This window comes from Narcine bancroftii, chromosome 7, assembly GCF_036971445.1.
Source record: "Narcine bancroftii isolate sNarBan1 chromosome 7, sNarBan1.hap1, whole genome shotgun sequence".
Taxonomy (NCBI): Eukaryota; Metazoa; Chordata; class Chondrichthyes; order Torpediniformes; family Narcinidae; genus Narcine; species Narcine bancroftii.
The window spans coordinates 206,915,097-206,937,116 of NC_091475.1; the positions used below are offsets into that span (position 1 = coordinate 206,915,097).

The following is a 22,020-nucleotide window of genomic DNA, read 5'->3' on the forward strand; positions in this document are numbered from 1 at the left end:
ACCTCCCAAAAGCCTATCTATATACTCTGTCACAAAGGAGTTTGCAAGATCTCCCCGTGTCTGCATGGATTTCCTCCGGGGTGTTCTAGTTTCCTCGCAGCCTTCAAAACTTACAGAGGGTTGAAGGTCAATTGGGTGTAATTGAGCAGCACAGAGTTAGTGGGCTGAAATCACCAGTTACTGTGCAGTATTGTCTAAATTAAATTAAATCTACCTCTTCAACCAACCTCATGGCTTCCCTTGTAGTATCACCTTGCATGTGAAATGTTGGTTGATAACGGCCCACTGCAGTGCTTTGTGGCGTTACCACGGTCAGCGTAACACTGTTACAGCACCAGCGACCCCGTGATTGAATCCGGCGCTGTCTGTAAGGAGTTTGTACGTTCTCCCTGTGTCTGCGTGGGTTTCCTCCAGGGATCCAGTTTCCTCCCATCGTTCAAAAACCTACAGGGTTTGTGGGTTACCTGGGGTATTTGGGCGGCATGGACTCTTGGGCCAGAAGGGCTTGTCATCATGCTGTGTGCCTACATTTAGAAAAAGGTTACATCAGCTGCCTAATTGCAAGTTGCCTTTGTAGCAACAGCTGTGAAGTGATAAGGGATGTTCTAAAAGAATAAATCATCAAATATTTTACCACACACTTCTCCTTTTTGGTTATTTCCTCATTCCCTTCCAGTTAGTTGTTTTACAAACGTGATTGACTGGCAATCTTGATAAGTGAGTTTATTGTCATACATATTGCACAATGTACACACACACCAAAATTCCTACTTGTTGCAGCTGTGCAACAAGTTCGTAAGGGTAAAACTACAAACATTAATATAAAAAAACGAACTGCATATTATATTTAATTTATAGTAACAAGGTGGCAATATGGGACACCTCTAAGCACAAAGCCCTACAAAAGGTAGTGGACACAGCCCAGGACATCACAGGGAAAACCCTCCCCACCATCGAGAACATCTGCAGGGAACGCTAACTTCGGTGGGGGTGGGGGGGGGCAGCAGCAATTGCCACCCAGCACCCCCTCTGTTCTCACTGCTACCATTAGGAAGGAGGTGTCGGTGCCACAAGACTCGCACCACCAGGTTCAGGAACAGTCGCTACCCCTCCACCATCAGATTCGTCAACCACAAAATCAATCAGGAACTCGGTAAGAATTCTTACTTTTGTGAATTATTTATTACTGAATATTTATTGCCATTTGTTTGCACTGCTTTCTTGTTTACATTTTTCTCTTTTGTGTATATATTTCTCTTGTGTGATGAACTAACAACCCTTTTAAATTTGTTTGGGACTAAAGGGACTTTGTTAGCTCTAACACAGGAACAGCAATGGAAAATTATTACTAACATTCCTTATTTATCTCTAAACTTAACTCTAAATTTAACCTGACTATGCCCAAATGTAAATGTATGTGTGTGTGTGTTTTAAAGTCCCACTCTGAAAAGTCCATTTTTAAAACTTCAGTATCTTTTAGTCTTTCTTGAAGATCTTCTCAGTTCAGAAATAATTATTAAGATTTTTTTTAAACATCAGATCTTCAGGTCTCTTTGCTCACATTTCTTTTGATGTCCTGAGAGACACTCTTTAAATAGAAGTGACCATCTTTTGAGCCAACAATGTACCTCCTGTGAAAAGGAGAATACAATTCCTGTCTTCCCATGATCATTTCTTCTTTTTACTGAAGATTTTAGAATCTGTTTTCCACATGAAGAATCTGCCCTCTTTTCAAAGAGACAGCAAATGTGGCTATTTTCTTCCATGATGAATTCACAAACCCAGACAAGGGCTAAAAAAAAGTGGCCGCACAAAAATAGGCCCAGTAGAATTCTGTCCTCTTTTCCAAAGAGACAGTGAAGTGGTCTTCCTTATTTCAAAAGCCACTTATTCTGTGTTCCCCTTTACCCAGGAGTAACGCACACAACACCACCAATTCTGGTTACTGTAACTCAACCCTATCTTTCACAAGGTTACACCCCCTGTGTGTCACAGGGTTTTGACTTCTGTATTGTCCAAACTGAACTGATCCAAAAATGTCTGAATTTGATATTTCTCCAAATCATGTGACAGTTACATTATCAGAAAGATGAGTCCCAATTCTTGTGAACCACGTGACCATCAGTTTTAGTTCTACCGAAGTTCTATTCCTTTTCCAAAACCACTCCATATCCATAACAACCTCTGACCCCATCTCTGTTCAAGAGGCACGAGTGGTTTTGTTTAAAACAGATAGCTTCCTCATCAGTTCTTAGTGAGTACTCAGGTACTTCAGTTTTTAATAAACACTCCATTGTTCTTGAATAATTAAGAACCACTTCAGATCTATTTGCTCTGTCTTTCCAAGATACTGCGACTTCAAGAATGAACTCTCTTCTCTGAGTACAATAGTTCTCTATAAATGTGCTGTGACCTGTGTGTGGCCCACAACTAACTTACGAAGAATACGTATCGAGATAAAATATCAACATTAAACTAAGGATTCATTTTAACACAGATCTGTTACACTTGAGTATAAATATAAGAGAAAGGGAAAAAAGGAGATGTTTGGGTAATATATTGAATGTAAAAAGAATCTTAAGAAAGAAATTAGAAGAGCTAAAAGAAGGTATGAGGTGGCTATCGCAAGCAGGGTGAAAATAAATCTAAAAGGTTTATACAAATATGTAAATAGCAAAAGGAAAGTGAGAGATAAAATTGGTCCAATAGAGAATCAGAAAGGACAAATGTGCGTGGAGCCAAAAGAGATGGGAAGGCCTTGAACAATTTCTTTTCCTCAGTATTTACTGAGGAGAAGGATATTGAACTGTGCAGGGTAAAGGAAGCAAAGGGAGTATATATGGAGACTATAGTATTTAAGAAAGAGGTAGTACTGGAGCTTTTGAAACATATAAAGTTGGATAAGGGTCCAGGTCCTGACAGGATTTTCCCCAGGACATTGAGAAAAGTTAGTAAGGAAATAGCGAAATCTCTGGCAGTGATTTTTCAAATGTCATTAGAGATGGGTATAGTGCCGGAGGATTGGCATGTTGTGCATGTGGTTCTTTTGTTTAAAAAGGGTTTGAGGAGCAAGCCTAGCAATTATTGGCCTGTAAGTTTGGCATTTGTGGTAGGTAAATTGATGGAAAACATTCTTAGAGATAGTATATATAAGTATATGGAGGGACGGGGTCTGATCAGGGACACTCAACACGGATTTGTGCGTGGAAGGTCGTCTTTGACCAATCTTGTTGAATTTTTTGAAGAGGTGACTAGGAATGTTGATGAGGGTAGAGCAGTGGATGTTGTCTATATGGACTTCAGTAAGTCCGCATGGGAGGTTAGTTAGGAAGGCTAAGTCCTTGGGTATTAATTTGGAGATAGTCAAATGAATTCAACAGTGGCTGGAAGGAAGGTGCCAGAGATTAGTAGTAGTAGATAATCGTTTGTCAGGATGGAGGCCAATGACAAGTGGTGTACCTCAGGGTTGGGTATTGGGACCATTGCTGTTTGTCATATCTATTAATGATCTGGAGGATGAGGTGATAAATTGGATTAGTAAATATGCAGATGATACTAAAATAGGGGGAATTGTGCATGATGAAGAGGGTTTTCAAAGATTGCAGAGGGATTTAAACTGCTTAGAGGAGTGGGCAGAAAGATGGCAGATGGAGTTTAATGCTGATAAGTGTGAGGTGCTTCATTTTGGAAAGAATAATCAAAGCAAGACCTGTGGTAAATGGGAGGGCATTGAAGAATACAGTGGAGCAGAAAGATCTAGGAATAATGGTGCATTGTTGCCTGAAGTTAGGAGTGCATGTGGATAAGGTGGTGAAGAAGGCCTCTAGTATGCTTGCCTATATAAATCAGTACATAGAATATAGGAGTTGGGAAGTAATGATGAAACTGTACAAGGCATTGGTGAGGCCAAATTTAGAGTACTGTGTGCAGTTCTGGTCACCAATTTATAGGAAGGATATTAACAAGATAGAGAGAGTGCAGAGAAGATTTACAAAAATGTTGCCTGGGTTTCAGCATCTGGAATACAAGGAAAGAATGAGCAAATTAGATCTTTATTCCTTGGAATGTAGAAGGCTGAGAGGGGATTTGATCGAGGTGTTTAAGATAATGAGAGGAATAGATAGAGTTGATGTGGAAAGGCTTTTCCCATTGAAAGTAGGAGAGATGGATACAAGAGGTCATGGGCTGAGAGTTGACGGACAAAGGTTTAGGAGTAACATGAGGGGGATCTTCTTTACTCAGAGAGGGGTTACCGTGTGGAATGGGCTTCCGGGAAAGGTGGTGGAGGCAGGGTCAATTTTGTCATTTAAGAAAGAGTTGGATAAGTATATGGATGGGAGGGGGATGGAGGGATATGGGCAGAGTGCTGGTAAGTAGGATTAGAGGAGGGTTCTTGGATCAGTGAGGACTAGAAGGGCCAAATTGGCCTGTTTCCGTGCTGTCATGGGTCCTCTACCGGCACCACCTACGGCTCCTAGAACGCTTCCACCAGCGTTGTCTCCGCTCCATCCTCAACATCCATTGGAGCGCTCACACCCCTAATGTCGAGGTACTCGAGATGGCAGAGGTCGACAGCATCGAGTCCACGCTGCTGAAGATCCAGCTGCGCTGGATGGGTCACGTCTCCAGAATGGAGGACCATCGCCTTCCCAAGATCGTATTATATGGCGAGCTCTCCACTGGCCACCGTGACAGAGGTGCACCAAAGAAAAGGTACAAGGACTGCCTAAAGAAATCTCTTGGTGCCTGCCACATTGACCACCGCCAGTGGGCTGATAACGCCTCAAACCGTGCATCTTGGCGCCTCACAGTTTGGCGGGCAGCAGCCTCCTTTGAAGAAGACCGCAGAGCCCACCTCACTGACAAAAGGCAAAGGAGGAAAAACCCAACACCCAACCCCAACCAACCAATTTTCCCTTGCAACCGCTGCAATCGTGTCTGCCTGTCCCGCATCGGACTGGTCAGCCACAAACGAGCCTGCAGCTGACGTGGACTTTTTACCCCCTCCATAAATCTTCGTCCGCGAAGCCAAGCCAAAAGAAGAAAAGATACGAGTAGTTTTTTTTTTGCGTGTGATCTCATGTATATACTCTGATAATAAATCTGAACTTTGAATTAAAATGGGATAATAAATACAAAAGTAGACAGATAATAAATATTCAGTTATCCTCGGGCAAAAAAACAGTGACTAAGTAATTACACAGACAATCCTTTTGGATTCTTCAGAATGTTGCGTGCCTCTCCAAGGCTGTGATATAGATGTAGATGGTGTCCATGGAGGGGAGTAGAAACACAGAGACGCTGGAGGGACTCAGCCAGCCTCTCAGTGTCCATAGGAGGTAAAGATATATTGCTGACATTTCGGGCCGGAGCCCTTGTTGAAGGTGTAAGCAAAAAAACAGGCAGGCATCTTAATTAAAGACTAGAGAGAAAGAACGGGAAGGGGGAGGAGTCCAGACCAACAAAAGGCGTGAACTGGATAAGAGGAAAGGTGAGAAGTGATTTTGGCTCTGTGAGAGGAGACAGAGGGAAAAGGGAAGAGAGAGAGAGAGAGAGATAGACAGACAGAACTGGAGGAAAGGAGATGGAAAAGTGGAGAAGTCGATGTGAATGCCTTGCGGTTGGAGGGTGCCCAGCCAGAAGATGAGGTGTTGTTCCTGAGGGAAGGTTGCACTGCCTTCCGTGGCGTCCTCTGATCTTGAGCAGAGCACCTTCTGCCCCATGCTGTGATGCATCCAGCGGAGTCTGCCCTCGATCGTGCAGCTGTTGAGGTTGCCGAGGGACTGGGAGGATGTGCTAATGAGTGGCATGGTGGATAGCGCCAGTAACCTGGGTTGGAATCTTGCGCTGTCTGGAAGGACTGCATGTTGTCCCCGTGACCTGGGTGGGTTTCCTCCCACACTCTCTCTCTCTCACCATCTCTTCCTCCCACCTACCAAAGCATACAGGGCTGTTGGTTAATTGGTTGAAATGGATGGCACAGGTTTCAATGGCCAGAATCAGCTCCTACCGCGCTGTAAATAAAATATAACCAGGTCTTCAAAAAAGGTCAAGCTGACTCTGGTCTCTTCTTCACTGTCAAGGTCAGGTCAAGGTCTTGTAGTTAATTATTTCAAAGAACTTCAAGCTATTTATTCTTTTCACTTCTGTATTGGTTCTGTTGGGGACTCGGTAGAAGACTGGTCAATTCAGAAACTGCTGGAAACTCTCAGCAGGCCAGGCCTCATCAACGGGGAGAGGTCTGGGTAAGTCTCAATTCCTGATTAGTAAATGCTGAACTTTTAAAACTCACATCCTTTCCCATCTCTCTTTCTCTCCTTCTCCCACATTCTCTTCATCCTTACTCTTTCTCCCACCATATCCCTCTCTCCCTCCCTCCATCTTTCTTTTCTATCCCACCCTATTTCTCTACAGTCCCTTCCCTTCTATCCTCTCTTTCCCCCACTCTCCCTTTCACAACCAGGTTCTCTGAACCCTTGGCCACTTCTTCTCTCTCTCTCTCACATCTCTCTCTCTCCCTCTCTCTCTCAATGCTGTTAAGAGGAGACACACTGGGAGATCGGGAGCAAAAACAACTTGCTGCAGGGACTTGAGCAGCAGCCGTGGGAAAAAATACAGTGGTCAGCGTTTCAGCGCGGAACCCTTTATCAAGTGTGAGATTGTGGAGGCAAGAGCTGGAGGATAGGGTGGGGAGAGTAACGGGAGTGCCGTGTGAAATTGGTAAACTAGGGTGAAGTATGGCAGCACCATATAACTCTACATCTCAGAGATAGTCCCTTCAGCCCATCTAGTCCATGCTGAACTGTTATTTTGCTTGGTCCCACTGACCTGGACCATATCCCTCCATACCCCACCCATAAATGTACCTGTCCAAATTTCTCTTAAATGCAAAATTGAGTCCACATTCACCACCAGCTCGCTTCACACTCCCACCACTATCTGCGTGAAGTTCCCTTTAAACATCTCGCCTTTTAGCCTTAACCCATTGTCTTCTAGTTCAGCCGTTCTCAACCTCTCTTTTGCCTACGGTCCCCTTGGGACTCTGGTCAAAGTTGATGGGCCCCCTTTCCTGTCATTTTAGTTGGGTTCTTCCGTACTTCTCTCCTATCAACTAAACCAGTGGTTCTCCACCTTTTTCTTTTTACTTTAAGTAATCCCTCTGCCATTGGTGCTCTGTGATTAGTAAGGGATTGCTTAAGGTGGGATGTGAGTGGGAAGGGAAGGTTAAGAATCACTGCTCTAGACCCAATTCTTACTGAAATATTTGGCTTGAGAAAAATTGTCATTGGCCCATTTCCTTTGGAGTTCTGAAACCGTGCACATAACGAGTCCATGACGGATGAGTTTTCAACCTTTTTCTTTCCACCCACATCCCACCTTAAGCAATCCCTGACTAATCACAGAGCACCGATGGCGTAGGGAATACTTAAAGTGGGATGTGAGTGGAATGAAAAAGGTTGAGAACCACTGGACTACACAAAAAAAACTATTTATGTTACATGAGGTGAAACGAGAACAAGGCTTTTATTTAAATGTGGACCCCGTTGAGAATGTCTGGGCTCATTCTCCCTCCAGCAGATTGTATTTAGCTTCAGATTCCAATGTCTTCAGTCTTATGCGTGTCTCTGGTTTTGTGGAGTGTTCTCACAACATGTGAGGTCTGCCAGAAATTACTTTCTGCTACGTCAGGATCTTGGTCTCCGCACTGGAGCCTGCAGAATTGAAGGGATTTACTGTGTAAGCACTCTCCTATACTTTTCCACACCTCTCCCTTCTCTTTCTTTTACTAATCTTTTCTTCTGTCCTTGCTTGCCTTCTCCACTATCCTCTTCCATCTTTCCCCTTTCTCCCACCTTCTCTCCCTCTCCACTTCCTGGCTCCTTTCCCACTTTCTCTCTCTCCCACCCCTTCTACCCCCTCTCTCCACCCATACTTACTCTCTCCCACCCTCATCTCCACATTTTATCTTCCTCCCCCCCCAACACTGCCCTTCCACCCTCTCTGCTCTCTCCAATTCTACTCTCTCTCTCTCTCTCTTGCACGCAGCACCAACTGTTCTTCTGAGTGAAGCCATACTTCGCCTGTGAACCTGCAAGGGCCATCAACTGCATCCGCCGCTCCCGTTGTGGCCTTCTCTACATCGGAGAGACTGGTCGCAGACTGGGGGGGTTGCTTCACTGAGCACTTTTCAGTGGCAGGGATCTCCCAGTGGCCAATCATTTCAATTCTGTGCCCCACTCACAGGCTGACATGTCTGCCAAAGGGCCCTTGAACTGTCAAACCAAGGTCACTGGTAAATTGGAAGAGCAACTCCTAATATTCCGCCTGGGCACTCTCCAAATGGATGGTATTAACATCGACCTCTCCAGTTCCTGTGAGGCTACTCCCTATCTCTCTCTCTTCCCGACACCTCTGTCTCCTTTCCTCCAGCTCCCCTCCCCCATCCCCTCACCCTATTTCTTGTCAGCTCTTTTTTCTTGTGCTTTCCCACCCCATCTACCAATGACCTCCTGCCCGTGACACTATGTGGATGATACTGGCCGCACTCCTATCGGCCTACTGCAGGGGGCGACCACTGTACTTGCAGGGTGGGTGGGGGGGGTGGCTGGCCCCACTGGCTCGCTGTCAATCACCGGCCCTTACAAAGACTTGAGCTAGCCCCTTTGGGAGCTAGGAGGGTACAATAGTCCTCAGGTGAATCTGTGGTTTATATTGGGGTAGGTGAGGGTGGAGCCAGTCATCACACAGACAGGGAATTCCAGTTCACTGCTCTCTCCACCCTCTTTCTCCCCCAGTACTTCCTTCCTTCCCAGCCCCTTTCCCTCTCCCCCTCCTTCCTCTCCCTGAACCTTTCTCTCATTCTCCCTTCTATCCTGTCTCTCACTCCTTCCACAACCTCCCTTCCCCTTGCTCTCAACCTTCACCCTTTTTCCCCTCCCACCCTCTCCTCCCCCCTACCTTCCCCTCCCACCCTCTCTCCACCCTAACCTTCCCCTCCCACCCTCTCCTCCCCTCCCCAACCTTCCCCTCCCACCCTCTCCACCCCCCCCTACCTTCCCCTCCCACCCTCTCTCCACCCTTACCTTCCCCTCCCACCCTCTCTCCGCCCCTACCTTCCCCTCCCACCCTCTCTCCGCCCCTACCTTCCCCTCCCACCCTCTCCTCCCTCCCCTAACTTCCCCTCCCACCCTCTCCACCCCCCCTACCTTCCCCTCCCACCCTCTCTCCGCCCCTACCTTCCCCTCCCACCCTCTCTCCGCCCCTACCTTCCCCTCCCACACTCCTCCCCTCCCCTAACCTCCCCTCCCACCCTCTCTCCGCCCCTACCTTCCCCTCCCACCCTCTCTCCGCCCCTACCTTCCCCTCCCACCCTCTCTCCACCCTTACCTTCCCCTCCCACCCTCTCCTCCCCTCCCCAACCTTCCCCTCCCACCCTCTCCACCCCCCCTACCTTCCCCTCCCACCCTCTCTCCGCCCCTACCTTCCCCTCCCACACTCTCCTCCCCTCCCCTAACCTCCCCTCCCACCCTCTCTCCGCCCCTACCTTCCCCTCCCACCCTCTCTCCGCCCCTACCTTCCCCTCCCACCCTCTCTCCACCCTAACCTTCCCCTCCCACCCTCTCCTCCCCTCCCCAACCTTCCCCTCCCACCCTCTCCACCCCCCCTACCTTCCCCTCCCACCCTCTCTCCACCCTTACCTTCCCCTCCCACCCTCTCTCCGCCCCTACCTTCCCCTCCCACCCTCTCTCCGCCCCTACCTTCCCCTCCCACCCTCTCCTCCCCCTCCCCTAACTTCCCCTCCCACCCTCTCCACCCCCCCTACCTTCCCCTCCCACCCTCTCTCCGCCCCTACCTTCCCCTCCCACCCTCTCTCCGCCCCTACCTTCCCCTCCCACACTCTCCTCCCCTCCCCTAACCTCCCCTCCCACCCTCTCTCCGCCCCTACCTTACCCTCCCACCCTCTCTCCGCCCCTACCTTCCCCTCCCACCCTCTCTCCACCCTTACCTTCCCCTCCCACCCTCTCTCCGCCCCTACCTTCCCCTCTGACCCTCTCCTCCCCTCCCCTAACTTCCCCTCCCACCCTCTCCACCCCCCCTACCTTCCCCTCCCACTCTCTCTCCACCCCTACCTTCCCCTCCCACCCTCTCTCCGCCCTACCTACCCCTCCCACCCTCCACCCCTCCCCTACTTACCCCTCCCACCCCCTCCACCCCCCTCCCACCCTCTCCACCCCCCACACCCCTCCCTTCCCCTCCCACCCTCTCCTCCCCCTTCCCTTCCCCTCCCACCCTCTCCTCCCCCTACCCCCCTCGCACCCTCTCCTCCCCCCACCTTCCCCTCGCACCCTCTCCTCCCCCCACCTTCCCCTCGCATCCTCTCTCCTCCCCCCACCTTCCCCTCCCACCCCACCCTCTCCTCCTCCGCCCCACCCTCTCCTCCTCCCCCCACCCTCTCCTCCTCTCCCCCCCACCCTCTCCTCCTCTCCCCCTCCCTCTCCTCCTCTCCCCCCCCACCCTCTCCTCCTCTCCCCCCCCCACCCTCTCCTCCTCTCCCCCCCCCACCCTCTCCTCCTCTCCCCCCCCACCCTCTCCTCCTCTCCCCCCCCCACCCTCTCCTCCTCTCCCCCCCCACCCTCTCCTCCTCTCCCCCCCCACCCTCTCCTCCTCTCCCCCCCCCACCCTCTCCTCCTCTCCCCCCCCACCCTCTCCTCCTCTCCCCCCCCCCCCTCTCTCCCGCTACCTTTCCCTTCTGAGAATCCTCCCCCTCGTTTCGCCCCGCCTCCAACTTTCACCGCGAGCTGGTGTATCGGAGAGCGGACTCAGCCTTGCGGGGAAGGTCAGTTTCGGACAGTCGAGGAGACCCTGCAGCCCATCTATCTCTATATTTAACTGTCTCTTCATCCTATTTCTCTCCGCTATTTAAGCCGCGCAGCGTTGGAACAACTTGGTTGCAACACTTGCATTGGATACAATTCTGCCAAAAGGGAAAGAATTTTGATCCAGTGAGTATTGAATTGACGAGTTGCTGGTCCCCACTTTGACCGTGTGATGTTCCCACCTTGTATCAGAGTTGCTTAGACGCTAGCCCCGACCTCCCCAGTTACTGACGCCCCCCTCCCCCCCCCCCTCACCTTCCCCCCCCCCCCTCCCCCCCCCCCCCCCCCCCCCTCACCTCCCCCCCCTCACCTCCCCCCCCCCTCACCTCCCCCCCCTCACCTCCCCCCTCACCTCCCCCCCCTCACCTCCCCCCCCCCTCACCTCCCCCCCCCTCACCTCCCCCCCCCCCCTCACCTCCCCCCCCCCCCTCACCTCCCCCCCCCCCCCATCCACGGGAACCTTCAGGAAGTTTTATTTCCATGTTTATTGCACTTATCCCGTTTGCAGTTGGAGTGAAGAAACACGATGGCAAGTGTTGCTTTCGCGGGCGCGGGAACCCCGTCACTTTGCCGGGAGAGGCGATGGAGAGGGTGTCGCCCACCCAAGACGGGGGGTCATTGGAGTGGGACTTGGCGAATTGTTCCTTCCTTGGTGTGGAAAAGGCTGATCGAACCCGCCGGCAAGGTTTTAGGTTGGGCCGTTGAAAGGAGAGCAGAGAAAAATACGAACAGAAGCCATTCAGCCCTTCGACCCATGGTTGCCCACGCCAGCTCCCCTGTTTTTCTCGCAGCACCCCTCTATCCCTTGAGCCACATCCAGGTCTCCTTTTGAAATTGTCCTGGTCAACAAGTTCCGCGAGTTCTCAACTCCCTGAGGGAAGAAGTTTCTCCGCATCTTGGTCCTATATGCCCCCTCTTCCCCCCCCCCCCCCAGACTGTATTCTACCCCCTCGTTCTGGTGAGAGGGTGGGAGGGAGTGAGAGGCTAGGGTCGAGTGGATGTGGCAAAGTTGTTTCCCAGGACAAGAGGGTGCAACTTCAGGATTGAAGGGCGCCCCTTTAAAGCGGAGGGATTTAGCCAGAGAGGGGCGAACCTCTGGAGTTTGCTGCCAGGGGCCAAGTCGTTGAGGTGTTTCAGGCAGAGATTGACAGGTATGTGAAGAATCAGGGTATCAAAGGTTATGCGGAGAAGGCAGGGGTGTGCAGCTGAGGGAGAGAATGGATCAGATCATGGTGGGGTGGAATAGATGGGCTGAACGACCTACTTTTGCTCCTATATCTTTTGGTCTTCTAACCCTGGTGTATCAAATCTTTCGGCCTGTGCCAGTTCCTGCCACCCCAGACAAACCCTCACCGCACTCCCTCAACAGCAGGAATGTCCTTCCTTAAGTTTGGAGACACCTGTGGTTACATTATTACAGCGCCAGTAACCTGGGTTCGGATTTGGCGGTCTCTGTAAGCAGTTTGTAAGTTCTCCCCATGAATCTTCGTGGGCTTTCCCCGGAGTTTTCTCCCACTTTCCAAAAATGTATGGGATTGGTAGGTTAGTTGGGCACCATGGGTTTCAATGGCTGGAATTGGCTTCTTACTGTGGTATAAACAAACAAAAAGATAAACAGACAAAGACATAAATAGATTGGTAAACCAGTTTATCAATGAAAAGAGAAAGAGGTGTTGATGTTGGTCCTGTCCAAATGGATCTCGTAATACCAGACGTGAAGTTACACACACATTTTGTACATACCGTGGATTTCCAGTGGAGTATTAACTGCAGATTATCTGGGATGAAGTGGTGGTACTGGGAAGTAAAACCTTGCCTTCACCAGAGTGTTTTCACCATCCAAGCTACCCAGTTACAGACCAGTTGCATGAGTGGAAGACAAAAACCATTTTAAAACCAATTTCATCGGTGGGGGGGAAGTTGCAGCCTTGATATAGAAAAACCAGGAGATGATTGTAGACTTCAGGAGGAGGTCAGGGGAACATGAAGCAGTTCTCATCGAGGGCTCAGTCATGGAGAGGGTCAAGAACTTCAAATTCCTGGGTGTCTCCAAGGATCTGTCCTGAAGCCTCCACGTTGATGCAATCTCGAAGAAGGATCACCAATGGCTCTACCTTGTGAGGTGTTTGAGGAGATTTGGTTTGTCAGCAAAGACTCTCGAAAGCTTCTACAGGTGGACCAGGAGAGCGTTCTGGCTGGTTGCATCTCTGCCTTGTACAGAGGTGTCATTGCTCAGGACAAGAAAAAAACCCTAGAGGTTTGTTAACTCAGCCAATCTCCACTCCATTGAGGACATCGACAAGAAGCCAGAGGCAGTGTTTTAAGAAAGCAGCCTCTATCCACAGGGGCTCCCACCACCCAGGTCATGCCCTATTTTCGTTGCTACCAATGGGGGAAAAAGGTACAGCAGCCTGAAGGTGAGCCCTCAGCGGCACAAGGAGAGCTTCTTCCCCACTGGCATCAGATTCCTGAATAATCAATGAACCAAAGGCACTGCCTTACTTCAGCCCAACTCGACTATGTTGACCACATTGTCTCCCTCGTCCCATTTGTTTGCATTGGTCCATATCCCTCTAAAGCAGTGACTTTCAAACTTTTTTTTTCCACCCACATCCCACTTTAAGTTATCCCTACGCTGTCGAATGCTCTGATTAGTAAGGGATTGCATAAGGTGGGATGTGGGTGGAAAGAAAAAGTTTGTTAACCACCATTTTAATCATACCTCATTGACTCGTTATGTGCACGGTTTCATAACTCCAAAGGAAATAGGCCAATGACCATTTTTCTCAAGCAAAATATTTCAGTAACAATTGGGTCTAGAGCAGTGATTCTCAACCTTTCCTTCCCACCCACATCCCACCTTAAATAATCCCTTACTAATCACAGAGCACCGATGACATAGGGATTACTTAAAGTGGGATGTGAGTGTGTAGAAAAGGTTTGAAAACCACTGATGTAGATGCTCTCGATGGTGGGGATGGTTTTGCCTGTGATGTCCTGGGCTATGTCGCCACATGTGTGGAGATTTGCCAGGGTTTCTGGTGTCGTACCAAACCTCTGCAAACTCCTGAGGAAGTAGAGGCACTGACCTGCTTTCTTGTAATGTCGATGAGTATGGCCCTAGATGATTCAATCTCCTTATATGCTAACCTCCCTTATTTCCGCAATCAACTGCGGCACGGTTGGCGTAGCGGTTAGTGCAACACCTTTACAGTGCCAGAGATCATGACCGGGGTTTGAATCCCACACTGTCTCTAAGGAGTTTGTATGTTCTCCACGTGTCAGTGTGGAGTTTCCTCTCACTGTTCGAAATATATCGGGGGGGGGTGTAGGTTAATTGGGTGTAAATTGGGCGGCACGGACTCATGGGCCGAAACGGCCTGTTACGGTGCTGTATGTCTAAATTTTAAATTTTGGAAATAAAAACGTGAACCTCCTCTGCACCCTCTCCGAAGGCAGTGTATCTTTTCTCAAGTAAGGAGACTCGAGCCCTCAGTGGCCTTCCCCATCATTTAAACATTTATGTCATTGCAATACTTAATTTTGTTTGTAAGACTAAAGTTGTTTAGTACCTGTTCAAAAAAAATTGAAATTGCAGCCCCTTTAAGGTGTGGAAGTGAACGGGGGAAGGTGAGATTGAGTGCAGCTGGGAATTTAGTGGTGTTTCTCACTGCTGCGTGGGAGTGCTTGATTTGCAATTCTGGGTTTGCAGTGTACACAGGCAGGAATTCTCTGAAAGCAGAAATAGAGTGCACTACATCCGTGAAATAGGATCCAAGATGTGAGGTGGCGGCTGAGGATTAGCAGTGTGACCAGGGCACTGGAATAGGAAAGAATTCAAATTTGGAGGTGGGGGGGGGTCACACACTTCCTTTGTGCCCCAGTGCTGCCCTCCTTGCTGGGGATCATCAATAGACATTGCTGAGACCCTTCCCCCTCTCCTTCCCCTTCCTCTCCCCGCTCCACCCCCTCCCCTATCCTCCCCTCCCCTTCCCTCTCCAACTCCCCATCTCCCACACACACGCATTTTCTCTCAAGACGCACCCCTTCAGGAAAGGACAGTGGACCGAGATTTGTTGGATTTACCCAAGCCAACTCAACCCAACCCAAATCCACCGGGCCATAAGGGTGGCAGAGAGCATCATTGAAGATTCCCCTCCCCACCCTCTCCAATCCATATGATCTACAGGGATCGTTGTCTGAAGAGGGTGCAAAAAAATAATTGACCTGTTCCACCCTGCAAGCAGCATTTCCAGCTGGTCCCTGATGGGAAGGAGATGGAGGAGAATCCGAGACAGCAGGCATCAGGTGGTGGCATCACCAGGGGGTCACCCGGTGCAGTAACTCATGATGTCACCACCCCCCCCCCCCCCTGGTCACCACCATGGGCTGAGTGTACGAGTGTGCCAAGCGTAGAAGAAATGGGTATCTGGGGTGGCGGAAGCAGCTGCGCTGAGTGGGGGGTGGGGGGCTCTGACCGGAGCACATGAGAAGGTTCAAAAAGAAAATGAGTGCCGAGTTTCAACCTTATTGGTATATTGATACCTGTCAGCTGGGCTTACGAAAAATGCTTCTTTTGTTGTTATAACTAACTACAGGGATATCTTTATAAAAAATAATAAATTTCTGCTGAAACGACACAAAAATTCTATAGTCGGCCACTTTGTTGTCACCTCCTTGGATGGTGTCAGTCCGCAACCCCCCCGACAGGGATGCCAGTGCCACCAGGCTGAGGAACTTCTTCCCCCGGGCAGTGAGAATGCTGAACGACCAAAGGAACTGTTCACACTCACCCTCTGAGATGAACATTTATTTATTTGTATATGTGAATACTTGTCCTGCATATGTTTGTCTGTATGTGTGTTATGTCTGGTTGCGTGTCTGCACTGAGGACCAGAGAACGCTGTTTTGTCAGGTTGTACTAGTATAAGCGGATGACAATAAACTTGACTTGATTTTAAAACAGGCATGACAATTCAGATTGAGGATGCATAATATTTATTCCATTCTCAACTCACTGTGATTGTAAATGTTGCCGATTAGTTTGAACAAAGATTCAAGATTCCTTTATTGACATGTAATAGTACGGAACATGTAATATTACATGAGAATTCCTTCTGCCTGCTGTAAGGCAGACAAAGAGTCTCCATTATTGTCACCCTGCGCCCCTTATGGTACCTGAGAAACAAAAGGGAGTCCCTTCAGAGTCATCAAGTGTCCGTGGATTCGCCTCCAGCGCTCCCGCCGCCTCTGCAGCTGCACAGACTCCTATTCGATTCATTGGAAACCCGAGCTCCAGATACAAACCTTTGACGCGATCAGCACCCCAGGCCCTTCGGGACACCTTCTTGCCTCTCAAATTCCCTGCTCCGATACCTGGTACCAGCCCGTGCAGGTCTCTGACCGCAAGTTGCCCGCAGCCTGCGGGGGTCTCTCAGATGCTGAACCCCTCACTTGTCCGCTGCCATGATCGCCGTCCTGTGGAACTGTCTCCTCTGCTTCTCAATGGGGGATGGTCTTCCAGTTTCTGATGCTTGGCACAGGTTGGCTGCTGCTCTGGAGTTGAAGACCCATTGTGGTACACTGCCCAGCCCAGGCACTGTCAACGTGGACACAAGCTCTGCAGTTACCAGATTTTAAATGAAAACCTCATCGGTTCTACAGGTGTACCGTGGAGAGCACTCTGGCTGGTTGTATCACTGCCTGGTGTGGAGGCGCCAACTCTCAGGACAAGAAAAAAACTCCAGAGGTTTGTTAACGCAACACCACAGGCACCAGATTTCACTCTATTGAGGATGCTTACAAGAGGTGGTGTCTTAAAAGAGCAGTCTTTATACTCAAAGACCCTCACCACCCAGGCCATTCCCTCTTCACTCTGCCTCCATCAGAAAAAAGGGACAGGAGCCGGAAGACGAGCCCTCAGCGGCACAAAGACAGCTTCTTTCCCGCTGCCATCAGATTCCTGAATAATCAACGAACCAAAGGCCCTGCCTGACTCTTCGTCCACTGTTTTGTTTTTTATATTTATGTAAAAATGGTTAAATGAATGTTTGCACCAAGATGCTGCTGAGAAACCCCAAATTCCGTGACTTGTTCATGACGATAAATCCTGATTCTCCCCTTCTGGGCTCAGCCAGACCCGTGAGCGGTGGTATTACCAAACCATGATGGAGAGGAAGCCTCCCACCCACATCTGTTTCATCCCCTTCCAATGATTCAATCAAAGTCAAGGAGGAAAAGGATGGCCTTCATTGCTAGAGGGATTGAATTTAAGAGTAGGGAGGTTATGCTGTACAAGGTACTGGTGAGGCTGGATCTGGAGAATGGTGTGCAGATCTGGTGTCCTTCCTTGAGGAAGGACGTGCTGGCTTTGGAAGCGTTGTAGAGATGTTTCACCAGTTGATCCCAGAGATGAGGGAGTTAGCTGATGAGGGGAGATTGATTCATCTGGGACGTTACTCGCTGGAACTTAGAAGAACAAGAGGGGATTGTGTAAAATTGTGAAAGATAAGGTAAGGGAGACCAGATGTAGGGGACATAGCCTCAAGATTCAGGGTAGTCGGACCAGCGTCGTGATAGCATTAACTCATAATATGGACTGGTGCTGTATAACTTCCATCACCTCCTGCCGCAGAAGTTGAATAAAGGTAAACCAGAAATTTCGGACCAATGTTTCAGGTGTGGCGTAGAGACAGGAACCTTTGTGCACTCAACCTGGTCATGCTCCAAGGTGAGGCTCTTTTGGGTAGAGCTAGGCCAAGCCCTAGAGAAAATCCTAGGTAAAGAGTTTTCACGGCACTCAGAGTTGTTCCTGTTGGGAAACATCATGGACTTAAGGCTTACAATGTAGCTGTCCGAATTTCGAATCCAATTTGTGTTGATCGCTGTGGCTGTGGCCAGGAAGTGCATAGCGGTTACTTGGAAGTCAGACTCTCATCTGGGCATTGGAATACGGAAATGCAGAGCTGTGTTCCCTTGGAGAAAGTTACTTATAATCTAGAAAAAACATGAAACTTTAAAAAAAAAAATCCAGCAACCCTACCTGTGTTAGACAGGTGCAAGGATATAGTGTGGCCCCCTGTGCTTTGCTACCTGCACCCCCACCTTGTCCTTCCTCTCCTGGGGGGGAGTTCATTCCAACCAGGCTAAGTCGAGATGAATGCAAGAGACCTGGAGGACAGGCGCTGAGCTCCAACCAATCCTGTGATTAATGTGTTTTCTTTTCTAATTTGTTATTTGGTCTTGGTCAGTGGTGTTTTGTTTTTTTTGTTAAATGAGCATTTCATGCAAGTTAAGTTTCTTTATTTAATCAGTGGTTCTCAACCTTTCCACTCACATCCCACTTTAAGTAATCCCTATGCCATCGGTGCTCTGTGATTAGTAAGGGATTGCTTAAGGTGGGATGTGGGTGGAAAGAAAAGTTTTGAAAACCACTGTTTTAATCGTACCTCATGGACTCGTTATGTGCAATGTTTCATCTTCTCTTCTTTGGCTTGGCTTCGCGGATGAAGATTTATGGAGGGGGTAAAATGTCCACGTCAGCTGCAGGCTTGTTGGTGGCTGACAAGTCCGATGCGGGACAGGCAGACACGGTTGCAGCGGTTGCAGGGGAAAATTGGTTGGTTGGGGTAGGGTGTTGGGTTTTTCCTCTTTTGACTTTTGTCAGTGAGGTGGGCTCTGTTTCACTGTTTCATAACTCCAAAGGAAATGGGCCAATGACCATTTTTCTTAAGCAAAATATTTCAGTAACAATTGGGTCTAGAGCAGTGGTTCCCAACCTTCCCTTCCCACCCAGATCTCACCTTAAGCAATCCCTTACTATCCACAGAACCTTGATGGCCTCGGGATTACTTAAAGAGGGATGTGAGTGGAAAGAGAAAGGTTGAGAACCACTGATTTAAATGGTTAGTGTGTTCTTTTTTGTTATTTTGTGTTGGGTGGGGGTGGGAAATAAAATCAAACTCAGTAGAAGAAATATAAATATACCTGATGAACGGGATAGTTGTACTGTGAATTATTGGAACTGTCCGAGTTTGGAAAAATCATAAATGAAATATTTTTAAAAAGTTTCAGATTTAAGACGGAGATGAGGGGCAACTGCTTTTCCCAGAGGCTGGTGCATCTGTGGAACTTGCTGCCCGTTGAAGCAGTGGAGGCGAGATTGGATAGATTTTTTGCATAGTAACAGAATTCGGGGATAGAGGGAAAAGGAGTTGAGCCCATCGTCAGATCAGCCACGATCCCATCGAGCGGTGGAGCAGGCTTGATGGGCCAAATGGCCTAGACCCGCTCCTCCTCCTCCTCATGTTCTTGTGGCAGGTGGTGACCGGGATTCTGTAACTGTTCATTCATGCATCCCCACTCTCCCTGGTTCCCCTGCCCCCAGCCACCCAATTAAAATTCCTGCCTGCCTCTAATCCCATGCACTCATCACTTCTATATATAGGTCACCCTGGAAGCTCATTTAGAATCTTGTCAGTAGCTGACTCCTGTGTCAGGATCAGGATTTATTGTCATGAATGTGTCACAAAATGTGTTGTTTCGTGGCAGCATCACAGAGCAAATATTGCAATAAAATGCATTTAGAAATAACAAAATTAGGGCAAGTGGAGGTGAGGTCATGTATGTGGTTCAGTTTTTTTTACAAAAGTTTATAGAAACATTAAACAATGACAAAACACGAACGCATCCAAACCCACCATTTACATTCACGAGAAGCAGTAAGTCAGTACTGCCCGACTGTTACGTACAATTTACATTTTCCAATTAAAATCCTATTTTTACTGTCTGCAGCACACACAATCCCCTGTGTGGTAGTGTCCGTGGTTCATTGTCCACCCAGAAATCTGATGGGGGAAGGGAAGGAGCTGTCCTTGTGCTCGTCTTCAGGCTCCTGTAGCTCCTTCCTGATGGTGGCAGTGCGAAGAGGGTGGTGAGGGTCCCTGAGGATTGAGGCTGCTTTCATGAGACACTGGCGCTTATAGATCGTGGTCTGAAGAGGGAGTCCAAAATCATCGAGGACCCCTTCCACCCTGCACCCAGCATCTTTCAGCTGCTCCCGTTGAGGATCAGAGCCAGCGCCACCAGGCTGAGGAACAGTTTCTTCCCACGGGCAGTGAGAATACTGAACAACCAAAGGAACTGCCCACACTCACCCTCCGAGACTTTCATATTTATTTATATATATGGATACCTGTCCTGCATATGCATTGTTTGTCTGTATGTGTGTTACGTCTGGTTATGTGTCTGTGTGGTTTGCACCGAGGACTGGATATCGCTGTTTCGTCAGGTTGCACTTGTACAATCAGTCGATAATAAACTGGACTTGACCTGATTTGACCAAACATCTTCAGTGACCTGTCCTGGTCCACCCATGTCAATACAATGGCCAACAAAGCACACCAGGGCCTCCACTTCCTCAGAAGCCTGAGGAACGTCGGCGTCCCTGAACAACTTCTGCAGGTGCTGCCATAGCTGTTGTAACGGGATCATTGCCGGTGGTGTGGACCCAGGAGAGCAGGGAGTAGAGACACAGGGCTGATCTGCGGGGTCCTACTTCCCAGCTGCGATGCCGACGCCTTCGTATAGGCTTCAAATAGGCTATTGAAGGAGGTAACGTCCTGCAACCTCCGTGGTCTGTGCCCAAGATAACGATGCCTGAGCTGGACAGTGGACCACGAGGAGTTGCAGACTCTGGGGAGCGCCGGACTGGTGCAGAGCACCAGAAGTGAGGAGAGGCCTGGGAGATGACCCTGCAGGGAAGGTGACCACAACAGTGGACCAGTGGCTGAAGAACCCACACGGGCTTCTGGGTGACTTGCAGTCAGGGACCTCACTTGGGCCGCTGGAGGCCGTCTCACAGGAACGAGTTCGGAGGGTTTGAGAGGGTATTGAGGGCAAGGGGGTTCCTGAAGAGCCTCAGATGCTGATCTTATCAGAGCTTTGGATCTGGGGCTCTGGCTGCTCATGGTTTGAACCGGAGTTTGTGTGGTCGCAGAGGCTATGGAAGCCAGTGGCGAATCTATGGACACAGTGACTCTGAAGGGGCCTCTCCTTAGCTTCCCTTTCTTATTACTGGGGCATCGGGCAATGCTTTACGACAGGAAAAGGCTGAATGTTGTCACCTCTATTTCTTTTCTTTTGAAAACGTCCTGACAGGATGCATCAGTGTGTGTGTGAGACAGGAACTGCTCCGCCCAGGGTCGGCACCAGAACAAAAGTTGGGGATGGGATGGGGCATTACCATGTCAGGGAGGGGCACAGTGCAACGGTCATAAACTCGCTCAGCAGGGGAGGTGGGGGTGTTGGATGTTGGTATCTCCCTGCCGACGAACGTTAACACCATCCAGCCCTCCAACCTAGGAGGCAAGGCCACTGTTTTATTGTGTCAAGCGTCACTAGACGCTACTGATGCCTGTTAGTGACGGGCCCGGGGGTGGTTGAAGAGTCGCTAGTACGCACCAAGCTAGACACTAGTGATGTGGGAGGGGGTGGGACATGTCTGACGGTGAGCCATGATTGTATGGGCACACACACACACACACACACACACACACACACACACCCCTCCTCCCCTCTGTCAACTCCGCCAATAATCCTGCTGCCCTCGAGAAAACAGCAACATATTCAAAGTGCGGTGGTTCACCACTGGCCAACTGCAGGGGGTAATCTCTGTACCTACAGGAGTGTAAGGGGACAGGACAACACTTTGCCGCCTGCCAATCAGTCGGCCTGAATGGATCAGGCCCCACCTGGTTGGGTGTCAATCACCCTTCGGGATATAAGCCTGCGCTGGCCTCCCGAGGCCTCACTCAAGAGTTACTGCAGCTACAGCCAGCCTGGATCTGTGGAAGTCTTTGTGGATTAAAGCCTGTTGAACAGTCTTTACCTTGTGTGTGTCTGATTCTGGCTAACAGTGCACCACACAGTCTTATCCCACTTCTTCACACAAGGCTGCGAGAGTTTCGAACGAGCGGCCAGCTGAAGTGGTTACTGTGTGCTTGATCTTAACATTTAAGACAAATTTGGATAGGTACATGGATGGGAGTGGTGTGCAGGGGATGGTGCGAGTGCAGGATTAGGCAGAATAATAATTTGTTATGAACTAGATGGGTCGAAGGGCCTGTTTCTGTGCCGTGGTTGA

At 49.3% G+C, this 22,020-nt stretch overlaps 1 protein-coding gene across 7 annotated transcripts in view; it reads left to right on the forward strand.

Annotated features, from left to right (window-relative positions):
- Window positions 1-766: 766 nt before the first annotated feature.
- gdpd4a (glycerophosphodiester phosphodiesterase domain containing 4a) overlaps window positions 767-22,020 on the forward strand; it is a 108,103-nt gene continuing 86,849 nt past the window's right edge. For 2 of the 7 annotated variants that reach the window (XR_011342353.1, XM_069892093.1), the window contains exon 1: window positions 10,794-11,003. The gene's annotated coding sequence lies outside the window, so the exon portion shown is untranslated. Of the gene's footprint in view, window positions 1,154-6,146; window positions 6,246-10,786; window positions 11,004-22,020 lie in introns of those variants that run through there. The other 5 variants (XM_069892091.1, XM_069892090.1, XM_069892092.1 and 2 more) reach the window with 5 other exon arrangements.